Consider the following 15,307-nt stretch of genomic DNA (forward strand, 5'->3'; position numbering starts at 1 on the left):
ATTTAAAAAAAACTAATTATGATCGGTCCAGATGGTGTAAGTATATAATAGCAATCAAATTAGAAACAAAAATGGGGATGTCTGTACTTGTGGATATTACTTGTAATAAGGTTTTTAGGGTTAATGAATTCAATAATTTCAGATAGGATTGTCACACATCAAATTTTGCGTAAACTAGAAACATCAGGACAAATTACAGAAAAAAGTTTTACGATCAGTTTTATGAAAGCAGGGAGAGAACCCCACCGGACCCCCAATAGAATGGGAACCCCTCGCGAGGCCAAGTTCAGGGACCCTCGGTCCCCTAGTGTCTCTTGCTTGTGAAAAGCTGTACTCCTGTGGCACTCACAAGAGCCTGTCGTAAAATCAATAACAGACAGAAATGAACTCGTGGTAACTATCTGCCTTGATGCTACTAGGGACAGACCGGGGGTCGAGGATATCTAAACCATGATGTATCCTGCAGTTCAGATAGAGTCTCTAAACGATGATGTACACTGTAGACCTGACGGAGTCTCTAAACCATGATGTATCCTGTAGAGTCCCGCTAAACAATGATGTAGCCTGTAGTTCGGATAGTCACTAAACCATGGTGCAGCCTGTAGTTCGATGTACTCTGTAGTTTAGATAGAGCCTCTAATCCATAATCTACCTCTACCCTGTAGTCGTTAAAACATTATGTACCATGAGTTCAGATAGAGTCTCTAAACCATGTTAACACTTAGTTTGGATAAACTATAGTTTTGTACGATATGTTAATCCCGAAATGACATAGTTTCTCTTAGATGAATATATTGTTAACGTGCTTAAAATATCTGGATGCAATAGACATAAAAATATCTTATTTCATATAGAAATGAAATGAAATGAAATGAGGTTTAACGTCCTACTGTTTTGCTCCGAACTGGGCTAATGAAGACGGGCATACGCCATATAGTGTGCGATGAGGGAAATTTTGCCCGGACAGCGGCACTACGGCCTACTCTTATATCGAATTCCAACTGTCAAGGGATCTTTTACGTGCACGCCAATGTGTACACGGGACCTCGGTTTCCTTGTCAGGCCCTCCGTCCTGCATCACTGACAAGGGGGAACCACGCCGGAAAATCTGGATGGACTTTCTCGGCCAATGCAGGCATCGAACACCCGACCTCCAGGCTAGCGAGCCAGCGTCTTACCCACTTAGCCACCGTGACCCCCTATTTCATATAGTCTTGCGTATTTATCAACATTAAGGTGGAATTATTATATTATTCCATTTAGCCTATTCAGATTTGTTCACAGTTATTAATTTTCTAGTTTCACTTGACCTAACAATTTTGTAGGAATGTAGGTTTTTATAGATTGAACAAAAAAGCCGATAAATGTTGAAATGTGTAACACATGCTCGGGGCGATTTGTAACAAATCTCACTCAGACACGATATATGTTTGATACTGGTTGTGCATCAGAACAATATGATTCTTTTCATTGGAAATGGGGCGCAAATACCCGAAGGATTCGGACAAACTCTAAACCAACCGCGTCCCCTTAACCATGGGCCCCCTCAATGTCTGTCGACCTGTGGAATAACATGTATTTGTTTCTGTTAAATTTGTGTGGTTTATAAGTAAGACTAATATTATTATTTACGCATAGGCGGGGGGTGATAAAGTCTTATCCATAACTTCGATTTTCTAAAAATTGATGATTTAATTAATGATCGATAACCGAAAACTGACACACAATCCGAAATAGCTCCAGACCTAGAAATCATGGAATTTCAGGCACTTATTTTACTGGTTAGAAGGCAAAAAGGTTTTATCTCCCAAATTATTATTTAAATTTTGATTTTTTCACTTTACCCGTCTGCAAAAAAAGCCTATGCAAATTAAATATAATTAATAGTGCTTTTATCTGGTGTATCTTTTATTTCATTTTTATGAATTAAGCTATATAATATAACAATAATAGTTCATTCATCTATAAAATGTATGTTATATTTCCTATAGACTCTTTTTCGCGGAATTCTATGACATATCTATACACATCCCCGTCGGAGCAGCCAACTTCGACTAATATAGTAGGGCATGAAATAGATAGTGAGTAGATACAATTACTTGGGACCCAAGATGGCGTCTATGTACACTTGACGTCATATTTTCATGACGTCATATGAAATTTCTGGCTTCACAGTTCGGAACTTTACGGCTTTGAACTATGTCATTGAGTGACCCTGCAATAAAATAAAACCAAGTACGAACAATCCAAACCATTAGACAAAATTCGAAGGTCTCAAATAACAGTATGGTCAAAATAGTGTAATCAGCAAATACACGACGAACAGTGGTACCAGGTGTCCGGAAGAGTAAGCAAGCTAAAAGCAGACCTACAAGGATTATTGATCCTACAGTGAGCTAACGCCTGTTTAGTGTTTAGGCTTAACAATGAGCCATTTTTTTTTTTATTATTTCACTTAGAGATAAAATTACTCAGAAATTTTCACATGTAGAGGAAGGGTCTGGCAGCAAGATGACAAGGCTTCTCGAGCCGGATTTGGCCCGCAGACCGTAGTTTGCCCACCACTGACCTAAGTTTTTGTGAATAGGACTAATTCGCTTAAGTCTGGATGCCATCACGCCAATCTGATTAAAATACAGATCTATATTTCGCTTCGTTTTTTTTATACTTTCGATGGGCTACACTAAATGAAAATCTGACCGGTTGTTGCAATAGGTCACGTCAGAGGTCATAAGAGCAGCGTTTGGCCTATTACGTCAGACATTTGATTAACCAATCAGCATTGATGTTACTACGGCCTAAAACTCGCCGTAACAGACCGTTTCATTGGCTTATACCTCACACCATTCAGAACACGTTAATGATAACAACTCTTCCAGATCGTAGTGTAGTAAATACAAGTAAAATGAAATTTTGAACTATAAAAACGAAACGAAATAGGATCTGTGTTTTAATCAGATTATCAACACGCACTTAATTAGCTACACTGCTAACATGGAACATAATAAGTGCCTTGTGTGCACTTATCGGTCTTTTCCCGTGAATGTAATATTCACTAATAAAGTATTGTCAATGTTTTTACCGATCAACCCAGGTCGTCTCCCGCGTTAGGACGCCCTCGGGGCTGTTCAGCAAGTTTCCGTGATGCAAGATATGGAGGGCCTGGTATGGTGTCTGATAGGATGGGACGAAAACTCAACCCAGTTAACATTGATGGTTAGATTTACGTAAAGTTTACGTCATTATGGTTAGATTTTGGTTAGCGTCCAATAATGGTAAAATTCTTTGGTTAAATTTACGTTACTTTTACGTCATAATGGTTATGGTTACTTTTACGTCAGAAAATGACGTAAATGTAACGTAAACTTTATGACGGATTACTAACCAATTTTTTTCGCTTTAAATACTTCTTGATTAAATAAAATTACAAGTGTGTGCACATTCTAACAATTGATAAATAGTTGGAATTCAGACATAATAATTATATATGTATTATTGGTTATAATTCTAACGTTATTCTAACGTAAATTTTACATCAGGTTTCTAACCGTTAGTTTATGGTTAGTTTTCTGACGTAAATCTAACGTTAGTTTTCTAACGTTAATATAACGTTAGTTTTCTAACGTTAATATAACGTTACTTTTATGTCATAATTTTAACCGTTAATTTAACGTTAGTTTTCTAACGTAAATCTAACGTTAGTTTTCTAACGTAAATCTAACGTTAATTTTATAACATAAATCTAATGTTAGTTTTCTAATATAAACCTGATATTAGTTGTATAAAGTAAAACAAATGTCAGTTTAATTTCATGATACTAACAATTAAATTACTGTCATTTTTTATCCTTAGTTTTCTTACGTAAACAAATGTCAGTTTAATAACATGAGCACCATTTGTAATGAAGCGACTCGATGAAGAAGGCTAACCATATCCCACAGGAGAATACTGGTGTGGACTAGAATAAGCAGACGCCAAAGACTGTCATTCAATTTGGGCTTTTTGCATATTTTGTCGAACATAATTGATTAAAATATACAGTAAAACCAGATAAGACTGAACTTTATTCAGTTTATATACATTCATGTTATATTATTATATGCCTTGCTACCCATTTTTGTCCATTTCCAGGTGCCCAACAATAGAAATGAAATGGGGTTTAACGTCCTACTGTTCTGCTCCGAACTGGGCTAATGAAGATGGGCATGTGCCATACAGTGTCCTATGAGGGACATTTTGCCCGTACAGCGGCACTACGACCTACTCTTATATCGAATTCCAACTGTCAAGGGATCTTTTACGTGCACACTAATGTGTCAACAGGACCTCAGTTTTTCATCGGATCCGAACAACTAGACAGGTGTCCTTATCAGGCCCTACGTCACGCATCACTTTCTCGGCCAATGCAGGGATCGAACCTTTTAACTCCTTTAAGAATTTCAGCCTGTAAGCGACACATAAAGAAAAAAAGGAATGAATGAATGACCTACTCTCATTTCGAATTCCAGCTGTCAAGGTTTCGTTTACATGCACATGCAACATGAGCACAAGATCTTGATTTTTTGTCCTATTTGAAGGACTAGACACTGTCCTACATTACAAACAAGGGGAAAATTCTATACCAGGATCGGACCCCTCGTTAGTTAGCCAGTGTGTTAACTTGAAAGTTAACCATTAGCCATTCAACCACGCCAGTGTGCTACAAGGGAGTTTTATCCGGACAGCTGTGCTAAGGCCTACTCATATATTGAGTTCCAACTGTCAGGGGATCTTTAACGTGCATGCCGATGTGTACATGGGACCTCAGTTTTTCGTCCCATCCGAAAGACTAGAAACCTGTGCAGTGCACAAACACATTCTCCTTATTATTCCTGTCTGTGACTACAGTAACTTGATATTGTACACATTGGAGTGCACGTAAACGATCCCTTGGTAGTTGGAATTCGATATAAGAGTATTCTGTTGTGCCGCTGCCCGGGCAAAATTTCGCTCATAGCACACTGTATGGTGTAGGCCCATCTTCATTAGCCCGGATTAGGAGCAGAACAGTAGGATGTTAAACCCCATTTCATTTCATTTTGTGTACATGGGACCTCAGATTTTCGTCCCATCCGAACGACTAGACAGCTGTCCTTGTCAGGCCCTCTGTCCTGCAACACTGCCAAGCAGAAACCACATCGGAAAATCCTGATGAACACTAGCCAGTCAGTGGCTCCGGGGTCATAAATGTAGTGCCACAAAAAAAAAATTTGCAGTTCACAAACACATTCTCCTTACTATTTGAGTCTGTGACTACAGCAACTTGAAAGTAGTCCAATTAATAGCCTTTTTTATGTGGTTTTGCAATCGAAATCAAACCTGAGAGGGAAAACAAATAATGATAATACATGAAAAAGTGTGGCACCATCCAAAGGGAGAGTGAGAATGAAATGGGGTTTAACATTCACTCGACACAAACTAGGTTATTTCAGGACTAACTGTAGGGGTCTTTAGCAGTGGGAGGAAACCGGAGCACCCAGAGAAAATCCACGGGGTTGGACAGACGTCCCTACTCCTTGTCATATTCAACCCGGGAATGGAACCCATGCCAGTTGACTCAATGACATACCTTATGATACAACACGCATGCGCTAAATCGATGGACACACTAGCCGAATCGTTCGGCTGAATGGGTGGACACACTAGCTGAATGCTTCGCCCGATTCAACCTGTCGGTTGCATCACCTTTCACGTCACATGATTAAACATGGCGGCGTTCTGTGTCTTTAATCTATCATGTGACTTCTCGATATGAGTGGTGATTGGCTAATGAATTCTATATTCGGCCGAATGCTTCGGCGAAGCGAACACACCAGGCGAATATAATTGATTCGGGCGAATTATTCGGCCGAATGACAGTGGACACCGAATCATTCGGCTAGTGTGTCCACCGCCTAACCATTTGTCCATCCGACCCTCCGCCAGTGCGTTACCAGGGAGTTTTGTCTGGACAGGAGTGCTAAGGCCTACTCTTATATTGAATTCCAACTGCAAGGGGATCTTTAAGTGCATGCCAATGTGTACATGGGACCTCAGAGAGAATGAAATGGCATTTATCATCAACTCGACACAAACTAGGTCATTTCTGGACTAACATATATAGTTTAATTTTATTTCAATAATTCGCGTGCCCGTAGGGGTCTTTAGCAGTGGGAGGAAACTGGAGGACCCAGAGAAACCCATGAAGTTTGACAGGCGACCTTACTCCTTGTCATGTACAACCAGGAAATCGAAACCACGCCAGTTGACTCAATCATACCTTATGATACAACGCGCACACGCTAACCATTTGGCCATCCAACCTCGCGCCAGTGTGCTACAAGGGAGTTTTGTTTGGACAGCAGTGCTCAGGCCTACTCTTATATTGAATTCCAACTGCCAGGGGATCTTTTATGTACATGCCAATGTGTACATAAGACCTCAGTTTTTCGTCCCATCCAAACGACTAGACAGCTGTCCTTGTCAAGCCCTCCGTCCTGCACCACTGACAAGCGGAAACCACGTCGGAAAATTCTGATGAGCTTTCTCAGGCAACACTGTGAGCGAACCTGTGACCTCCAAGCAAGCCAGCCAGTGTCTTATTCACTTAGCCACTGTGGCAAAGGGGTCATAAATATAATTCCACAAAAAAACCTGTGCAGTTCACAAACACATTCTCCTTACTATTCGAGTCTCTGTGACTACAACAACTACTCGAAAGTAGTGCGAACTGTAAATTTTATTTTGTTAAACCATCGTAAGAAAAGAAACATATTGAATATGCTTGTCAATATTCTTTCTCTGTCAGAGCAGCTAAAAGGTGAAATTGTCTTCCAAAAACTCTTTGTGAGTCCTCTTCCATCCAAAACTTAAAAAAAAATTATTTCAAAAATGGTGTTGAGAGAGAGAGAGAAATGGGGTTTAACAAGAGAGAGAGAGACAGAGAGAGAGAGAGAAATGGGGTTTAACGTCCACTTGACACAAACTAGGTCATTCGGGACTAACATATAGTTTAATTTTATTTCAATAATTTGCTTGCGCGTAGGGGTCTTTGGCAGTGGGAGGACCCGGAGAAAACCCATGAGGTTGGACAGGCGACCCTACTCCTTGTCACGTATAACCGGGGATTCGAAACCACGCCAGTTGACTAAATGACAGGTCGTCACCATTCGGCCATCCAACCCCCCAAAAATGGTGTTGAAATGGGTGTTTTTGTGAATGCGCTTAGAAATACTCATGTGTAATGAAGTGCTATAATTGAACCATAATAATAATATAGTAGGCCTAGTGGACTCCTCCGTCTCATTTTGGTTGAATGTTTGGAAATTTGATGGCTAATTAGATTTAGGACACTCTGGCATATTTTCTAGGCTTGGCTTCATGTGGCCTGTTTTCCATGCATACAAGAATTAACCAATTAGAAGTTAAACAAAATAAAATCTGCTCCAAAATATTACAATACTTTTTTTTATTTCATTGCCCAAAACACCTTTACAGCCTGAATGTTAATTTTGGGGCAGCGTTTAACTGCATGGGTGGTAATTGAATTTATTAAATTGACTAACTTTTGCACAATAAGTAAATATAAATTATCTTAATACCCCAACTCAGACAAGTTAGTGGCCTTTCAAACCAATTTAAATTCGGTCAAAATTTGTAGAAATTTAGATATTATTTTATTGCATGTGTGTACAATTTGTTATGTGTCTAAGCTCTGTTACCACAAAAAATATATTTAATTTAGTCCTTATAGTAGATTCTATCACACGTTTGAAAGTTGTCCAACGGTCGAATAAATATGTTGTAGTTTGACCTAGATAAATATAAGACTGGGAAAATAAATATAAAAAAAATTCCGACATCTTAAAAGTAGACACCTATATTCGCAATGGAAATATTATTTTAAAAATCGGGATTATTTAATTTGATACAACTGAATAAAATGGCTCTAGTCGATCTATTTAAAAAAAACATCAACCAAATATACGAGTTGGGCAACTGCCAGTGCAGTACTGCATCCGTCGTGATCCGAATAAAGCTGTACGTATGTATATTATATCATGTGCATGCTTAAAAAAAGGCCTCTGAATCATATAATAATTTCTTCAATTTTACTATTCATAAGCCTAAAATATTACGTAGTTATAGACTATGTATAAAATATTGAAGTGCGTAGGCCTACAGTTGATAGTCGCATAGACTCCGTTATCTACGTATATGATATATGCCGCCATTTTGGGTCAAGGTCAAGATAAATTACAGTCAATACAAATGAATAACTACATCGATAGATTATTAAATGTAATTTCTATTAACTGATTTCAATGTTAGGTGGTCTATGTTTGTTGTCTTTTTCAGTATATTGTCCACATTGATTAAACTATCATTATTAAAATCATTTTGATTCTTCTATATTTGTACGTACTTTTTTACAACTCTGAACCCGGAAGCGAGGTATTCTGGGTAGGGTATTTTAAAGATGGCGGGCGTTTTGGAATTTATTCGTGGAGTGCATGAGAAATGTTCAATATACAGCTACTTGGATTACACAAACAGAGAAAGATAGATTATACCAGTTAAATTGAGAGGTTTTATTTGAAAGTAAGTTTTTTCTTATATCCCCGACTGCTGATATACACGTATACTGAGACTACAAATTCAGCGATATGAAAAGAACCTACAATACAATGTAATAGTAGTAAAAATACTAATAAATACTATTCACACAGATGTAAAATTATTTCTGTCCTTATTTTTCTAATTTTTCACCGTAATTCTTACTTCTGTAAGACGCCAGGTTACGAAACAGTTTGCTTTTGTGAGAAAAAAAAAATTACTATCAGGTTATTACTGTACACATTTTCATTTTTACTTAATTAATAATTACTTAGACCTTTTGGACTAAAAAAAAATATGTCCTCACTACTCAACGCTGCAGGCTTTGGCACATGACATTTTTACTTTCATAGCATTGGCAACACTTTAATCTCAATCTTCTCTGATTCTAAATAGCAGAAATATAGCAAATTCTTCTGTAACACTGTAATCAACCAGAACGTAATTCCAAACTTGACGTCTCCCCCTTGGACCCCGGCTGCTATTGCTTTTCATCAAAAATCTACCTGCTGTGCATAACTAAAGTTGACTTTTGAGCGCACGACAGAGAGTCTGGAGAGGGCCAACGCCAGTCTCTGCAGGCTGGGGCCAATGTACAGTCTTTCGAATGGGACAAAAAACCAAGGTATTTTGTACACATTGAATGATAATTTAAACCTAATTTCATTTTGATTTTGGAGTATAAAAGTTGCTTTAATTGAATTTATTTTTGTTTTTTTTTTACAGACCCTATATTTGAGCACCATTCATGGCAGTCATGTCGAGGAAGTTATAAAAAGGCTGATAAGGGCTTTGTATATGGAAGCTAGATGACATTACTACTTATCATACACAACTATTTGTCACATACCGACTTGGGATTGAAACCAAGCGACTGAACTCAATAACACTCCTCAATAACACTCGTCTATGAAACCACCCAGATGGCAAAGAAATAAAGACTTTTTAATTATGTACCGAACTCATATATGTATCTATGGTAGCACAAAATTCACCAGAATGTAGGCCAAAGCTTTACTTTACAAGCAGTAGGCTTAGAATATTTTCCGTCTGATCTTGTAAGAGTCAATTGTTTATGAATAGTTTGCCTCAAGCAGATATCCTGTCACTGTGTCACAGTATCATATAACCGCTCTTTGGCTTGAACTGAGTTGTATCAGTGAGTTGAAAATCTACTGCAGCCAGTATATTAGATTCAAAATTCTAACGAGCTTTCGTCTAACTTCTAACTTCTGTTCATGTATTTTTTAACTTCTATTCATGTAATTTCTAACTTCTATTCATGTATTTTGTTAAATTAAGACAATGTATAATCCAACTTCTTTATTTGTTCAGTGTAAATTTTAATTCTATTCCATCTTATTTCTATTATTTAGACGAAAAACGTCTTCTTAATTTTTACACTTCTGCCTAGCAACCATCATTATGAAGTCATTTGGTGTCGCCACTGCGTGCTCATTTTTGGTGATTGCGCACCTGGTCGGGACCATTGTGTTGATATAAACGACACATTCTTGATAAAGACGAGAGTGTCCTCGTCGAAACGTTGCTTTATATTAAACTCAGTAAGAGTTATCTATAAAATTGTACCCTGTGTTAATGTAGACCAACAGTATATAAATATTAATTGGCTCAACTTGTCTTAAAAAAAATGAACAAATGCTGTTTAGCTTGTATTTGAAATAGAAAATGAAATATAATGGGGTTTAACATCCTACTATTCTACTCCGAACTTGGCTAATACGCCATACAGTGTGCTACGAAGGAAACTTTGCCCGGACAGCGGCACTACGGAACGATTAGACAGCTGTACTTGTTAGGCCCTCCATCCTGCATCACTGACAAGGAGGAACCATGCCGGAAAATCTGGATGAACTTTCTTGACCAATGCAGGGATCGAACACCCTACCGCTAGGCTAGTGAGCCAGCGTCTTACCGACCGTATTTGAAATCGTATTGCAAACCATACATAGATATCACGTTCAATGTTGTTTGTGGGGTTGGACGGCCGAAAGGTTAGCACGTGCGCGCTGTACCATAAGGTATGTCATTGAGTCAACTGGTGTGGTTTCGATTCCCCGGTTGTACGTGACAAGGAATAGGGTCGCCTTTCCAACCTAGTGGGTTTTCTCCGGGTCCTCCGGTTTCCTCCCATTGCTAAACACCCCTACGCGCAAGCGAATTATTGAAATAAAATTGAACCATGTTAATACCGAACCTACATGTAGTTTGTGTTGAGTGGACGTTTAACCTCATCAGACTCTCTCTCTCTCGCTCTCTCTCTCGAAGTTGTTTTCAATTTTAGCACTCCACCAAACCATTCAACTGGACTAAGAGCGAGTCATTTGTATCAACAGAATGGTCCCGATCAGGTGCTCAATCGCCAAATTGAGCGAACGGTGGCGACACCAAACGACGTCATAATGATGGTTGCTAGGTAGAAATCAAAATTCTAAATTTGTTTACCATTCATGCTTAACATGTAAAGTGACTAGACATTTTTCGCCTTAATAATAGAAATAAGATGAAACAATTAAAATTTACACTGAACAAAAAAAGAAGTTGAATTATACATTGTCTTAATTTAGAAATTACATGAATGGAAGTTAGAAATTACAAGAGTAGAAGTAAGAAATTAGACGATAGCATGTTAGAATTTTGAATCTAATATACCACCATAGTATACGGGGAAACTTTTTAAACCCTTACAAATTCTTCAAATTTTTGTGATAGATCAATAATAGCAAAAATCTGTGTTAAAATTATATTTGTAATGTGTTTAACAAATTCTATCACACATGTAATATTGGTGTAATTTAGTATATACCTTATTTCAATACTGGGGTATTATATTGTTGCCCTGACTGTTTGTTTGTCCAAATTAGTTTGTGATTGTGAAGGTGACAGTTTTTTATACGCTAACATTTTCATGTAGACGTATATTTTTGTAGCCCCTGTCCGTCCGAACGTCCATCGGTCCGTCCACAATTGTTTGTGGGACCGTAACTTCATGGATTATGGCCCCTGATTGTACTGAAAGTCATGTTTTTAGCTTGTGGACCCTATAGAGGTCAAAATTTTTATATGCCCACATTTTCATGTGGACGTATATTGTGGTAGCCCCGGTCCGTCCGGACGTCTGTACACAATTGTTTGTGGACACTCTACAGGTCACAATTCTTATCCGATTTTGACGAAACTTGAAATATAGGTTTATCTCCAAAAGATCTTGGTTGCTTTCGATATTGGCATGTATCTGACCGTAACTTCTTGGATTATGGTCCCTGATTGTACGAAAAATCAAGTTTTTAGCTTGTGGACCCTATAGAGGTCACAATTTTTATACGCCCACATTTTCATGTGGACGTATATTGTCGTAGCCCTTGTCCGTCTGGACGTCCATCCGTTTTTAGCTTGTGGTCCCTATAGAGGTCACAATTTTTATTCGATTTATAAAAAAAAAACAATGGGAATATATAACCATTACACACTAAGATCTTGGTTCCTTTTCATAATCGCGCATATCCGAACGTAACTTCCTCGATTATGGCTCCTGATTGTTCGAAAAATCGCATAATCAAGGTTGAATTCGAATTAAGGGAAAATCAAAATGAAACTGCCTGACAAAATGTGTAAAAGTATGCAATATGAAGGCATTGGATACTCAAGATTTTAACTGGCCTGCAATTTAAAAATTTAATTAAAAAATGGGAAAGTGAGGCCAAGTCTCGAATATACCTGTGCCCTCATTACCACAATGCACACATCATGTCGAAACTAGAAACTGTGATAACTTGGCTTAGAATGAAGTAATTTGAATGAAATTTTCATTTTACATGTATATTATTTATTTTTGAACAATCATAGCAAGAATGGTCAGCTCTTTATCTAAATCTTTATCTAAAGACGAGCATATGCCATACAGTGTACTATGAGGGAAATTTTGCCTGGGCAGCGGGGCTACGGCCTACTCTTATATCGAATTCCAACTGCCAAGGGATCTTTTATGTGCATGCCAATGTCTACACGGGACCTCGGTTTTTCGTCCCATAACGACTAGACTGCTGTCCGTCTGTCAGTTCCTCCGTCCTGCATCACTGACAAGGGAAACCACGCCGGAAAATCAGGATGAACTTTCTCGGCCAATACAGGGATCGAACACCCGATCTCCAGGCTAGCGAGCCAGCGTCTTACCCACTTAGCCACTTGATCCCCCCCTTTGGTGAAAGAGAGAGAGAGAGAAATGGGGTTTACCGTCCACTCGACACAAACTAGGTCATTTCGGGACTAACATATGGTTTAATTTTTTATTTACATAATTCGCTTGCGCGTAGGGGTCTTTAGCAGTGGGAGGAAACCGAAGGACCCGGAGAAAACCCACGAGGTTGGACAGGCGACCCTACTCCTTGCCACGTACAACCGGGGTTTCGAAACCACGCCATTCGACTCAATGACAGACTTTATGATACAGCGCTCGCACGCTAACCATTAAGCCATCCACCCACCCACCCCCCCCCTTTGTTGAAAGAAAACAGAGCTGTGGCTAGTGAAATGAAAGTTTAACGTCCTACTGTTTTGCTCTGAACTGGGCTAATGAAGATGGGCATACGCCATACAGTGTGCTATGTGGGAAATTTTGCCCGGACAGTGGCACTACGGCCTTCTCTTATATCGAATTCTAACTTCAAGGGCTCTTGTACGTGCACGCCAATGTGTACATGGGACCTCATTTTTTTGTCCCATTTTAATGACTAGACAGCTGTCTTGTCTAGCCCTCTGTCCTGCATCACTGACAAGGGAGAACCACGCCCGAAAATCTGGAGTAACTTTCTCGGCCAATGCAGGGATCGAACACCCGACCTCCAGACTAGATAGCCAGTGTCTTACCGACTCAACCAACGTGATCCCCGTTGTGGCTACAATTCCTGGATTTGAAGGTCAGGTATGATATGAAACGAATATTTTGAACCGGTTCACCAATGCAACCAATCCGTGACGGGTTAACTGATAGAGGGTTACATCCTTGATATAAATATACTTGTCGCGGGTTTTAAAAATAGAAATATATATATAAAGGTAGCTCAAAATTCATCTCTACATGTACAGAGGCCAAGGGGGGATCATGTGGCTAAGTGGGTAAGACGCTGACTCGCTAGCCTTGAGGTCGGGTGTTCGATCCCTGCATTGGCCGAGAAAGTTCATCCTGATTTTCCGGTGTGGTTTCCCATTGTCAGTGATGCAGGACGGAGGGCCTGACGAAGACAGCTGTCTAGTCGTTTGGATGGGACAAAAAAAAAAACAAGGTCCAGTGTACACATTGGCGTGCACATAAAAGATCCCCTGGCAGTTGGAATTCGATACAAGAGTAGGCCATAGCGCTGCTGCCCGGGCAAAATTATCTCATAGCACACTGTATGGCGTAACCTTTTGCGTCTCTTCAAAATATTTCAAATCTTTTGTCATGGATCAACCATTGCAAATATCCGTGTTACAATTATATTTGAAATGTGTTAAACCAATTCTGCAACACATGTAATATTGGTGTAGTATATATCTTTGTTTATACACCCACATATCAATTTTGGCCCTGTTTGTCCGTACACTGGGTGTGAAATGTGAATCATTCCGATTGTGAGAGGACAAGCATTATCAATATACAGCTTTTCAGGACTTTGCTTTCCTTGGTTAATTCTCCCTAGTCTAGTCGTTTGGATGGTACGAATGATCGAGGTCCTGTGCACACATTGGTGTGCACGTGAAAGATCCCTTGGCAGTTTGAATTCGATATAAGAGTAGGCTTTAGCGCCGCTGTCTGGATAAAATTCCATAATAGGACACTGTATAGCATATTTCCATGTCATTAGCCCTGTCGGAATAGGACATTAAACCCATTTCATTTCACTCATTCCAAAGTTAACTTCTATTCCATCAATACCTTGAGCAAATAAGATAGAGGCTATAGGTTTTGGCCCAATTTGGTCAATATCCCAGTTTTTTCTTTCTTATATGCATATCAACACTTTCATAGCGCTAATGTAGACCTTTTTCTTGAACATTTTCCCGTGTCAGTGATGCCGGACAGAGGACCTGACATGGATGGCTGACTAGTCATACGGAAGGGACAAAAAAACCAAGGTACAGTGTAAACTCAAGTGTGTCTGTGTGTGAAAGATCCCTTGGCAGTTGGAATTTTATATAAGAGTACGCCATAGCTCTGCACACTGTGTGGCATATGCCCGTCTTCATTTCTCAAACAGCTGTGGATAAAAACTGTTAATATTTAAATGTGTATTTTGTATTTTATAACATTATATTTTTGTCTTTTAAATAAAGTATATGTATACATACTTGTAGTATATTTTGTCATATAATTCTGCTAGATTTTTAACTTTTCTGTGCAATACATTTAGAATTCTGACTGGTTATGGGTAGATAGAGAGCAATGGGGTAAAACATCCAATAGACATAAACTGTCCTTTGGGACTAAGTGATTCAATTCAAGTTGAATAATTCATCCGCACCAGGAATCTTTAGTAGTAGGAGGACCCAGAGAAAACCCATGTTCAAGTTGGGTGTGGAAACAAACCACTTGACTCAATGACAGACCTTATGATCTAAAGCGCACACGTTGGACCACTCAACTTTTAGCCTCAACCACGGGTCAGGAAAATTT

General features: G+C 38.9%; 1 long non-coding RNA gene across 2 annotated transcripts; it reads left to right on the forward strand.

Moving 5' to 3' along the window:
- Positions 1 to 7,956: 7,956 nt before the first annotated feature.
- LOC130012965 (uncharacterized) lies at positions 7,957 to 14,981 on the forward strand. 2 transcript variants are annotated; one of them, XR_008788206.1, is made up of 3 exons: positions 7,998 to 8,058; positions 8,377 to 8,619; positions 9,361 to 14,981. It is a non-coding gene; the product is annotated as an uncharacterized LOC130012965 (long non-coding RNA). The 2 variants fall into 2 exon arrangements; XR_008788205.1 differs by having other exon boundaries at positions 7,957 to 8,619.
- The last annotated feature ends 326 nt before the right edge of the window (positions 14,982 to 15,307 follow it).

The sequence above is a fragment of the Patella vulgata genome, chromosome 5 (genome assembly GCF_932274485.2).
Source record: "Patella vulgata chromosome 5, xgPatVulg1.2, whole genome shotgun sequence".
Taxonomy (NCBI): Eukaryota; Metazoa; Mollusca; class Gastropoda; family Patellidae; genus Patella; species Patella vulgata.